Here is a 1616-nt window from a genome sequence, read left to right as displayed (position 1 = left end):
TATTGTTGTTGTTATTGTTGTTTTATAATTGTTGTTTATAATTTTTACAATTAACCTCCCTGTGGTTCGACCCCGGTCTTGCCGGGTTATTTATTACTTCGACACTCCTGCACTTGGGAGAAGACATCAATCTTTTAGTTGTGTCAGTCTCCACCTAGGATGTCTGAAAATCTGACTCCATTGAAATAATAAAATCTTCACCAATTATTTAAATGTCGATATTATTGTCCCGACAACCTCAATGTTTGTGATCCTGAAATTAAATAAAATGAATAAAATATTAATTAGTTGTTCATAAATTATGTTATAAGTATATAAAAAAACTAAAACCTAAATAAACTTACATTGAGAGGTCATCATTCCATTACGATTGATACTTGCGGATGAATTGACCGTGCTGTGAAGGCACACTGCCTTTGCACTATGAAACCGCGCTAGAAGAGGCAGCATCACAAGTTGGCACAGATGCCTCGCCGTGATCGGCACCTAAGGATACATCCTCCTGGCTGCTAGAAGAACTAGCTGCAACTGTCTGTTGACAACATGCTGTAGATTTTATTCTATGCATCTACATAAATTTATACGAATAATTACATAATTAACTTTGATTATTAAAAAAAAATTAGCAGCACCTCTCTTATATTGGAGACTACCTATAGTTTTCAAACCTGTAAATCTTTACAATAACCACAAACCAATTGACTCCATTGGAATATCTTATATACAACCTAACATCCATATAAATTCAACATCTATATATTTTCAACTAACATATATAGAAATGCATAAATGACAATTAAAATTGATGGAAATAATAAAAACATAACAATCAATAATAGAATAAAATTGAGATAAAACAATGAAATTTAATTCTTCATTTCAAATTATCATTTCAATGGAAAATTCAATAATAAAATTATATTAGAAACTACATCTACACAAATAAAAAGACTAAATTATCAAATAATTATTACAATACAAACAATAAAATAATTAAATTTTCATTGAACATAAATTTGTATGAATAATAAAATAATTCAATTCAATTATTTTAAAAAATTCATCAACACATCTGCTATATTAGAGACTACCCATAATTTTCATACCTATTGTCGCACGTCAAAAAAAATCCACGCGGCGTCGGCTCTGATGATTTTTCATCGTTATTAGTTGATTTGATCTTGTTGGATTCGTTAGGAGTCGCCATCTAGTATTTAATTGAAGGTTACTAGGAAACCCAGTTGTACTGGTCTTGTCAGAGATTCGCGGGTAAGGGACCGGTTGTGGTTAGGGAAGGTATTAGCACCCCTAACACACCCTACCTGAGGTAAGCTGCTTCATGGACTTGATGTGTTAAAGAAGTTTTAAAAATTTTGTCTTTTCATCGGATTTTAGAAATACACCTTCCGTACAAGTTTGTACTTCTACACCGCGATCCAATCAAAATATTAAATTCTTCTTTATTCTCTGCAATTTTATCATAAATAAAAAGAAAATATTCATAAGACAAATACAAACACACACACACATGCATTTTTTATTCTTTTTCTTTTTCTTTTTGCTTTTCTTTTCCTTTTTTTTATTCCAAAACTAAATAAAAATTACATTAAATAATT

At 30.4% G+C, this 1616-nt stretch overlaps 1 protein-coding gene across 2 annotated transcripts in view; it reads right to left on the bottom strand.

The window, feature by feature from the left end:
• LOC105117614 (F-box/FBD/LRR-repeat protein At5g56420-like) overlaps window positions 1–1523 on the bottom strand; it is a 13167-nt gene extending 11644 nt beyond the window's left edge. Inside the window, exons 1-2 of one of the 2 annotated variants that reach the window (XM_011015344.1) lie at window positions 1515–1523; window positions 249–253 (exon numbers count right to left, since the gene is read on the bottom strand). The gene's annotated coding sequence lies outside the window, so the exon portion shown is untranslated. The remainder of the gene's footprint in view (window positions 1–248; window positions 254–1514) is intronic. The other variant, XM_011015345.1, reaches the window with a different exon arrangement.
• Window positions 1524–1616: the final 93 nt, after the last annotated feature.

This window comes from Populus euphratica, unplaced genomic scaffold (genome assembly GCF_000495115.2).
Source record: "Populus euphratica unplaced genomic scaffold, PopEup_1.0 scaffold1450.1, whole genome shotgun sequence".
NCBI classification, from domain to species: domain Eukaryota; kingdom Viridiplantae; phylum Streptophyta; class Magnoliopsida; order Malpighiales; family Salicaceae; genus Populus; species Populus euphratica.
The sequence above is the reverse complement of the archived record's forward strand: the minus strand, read 5'-3'. Positions and strand labels throughout refer to the sequence as shown.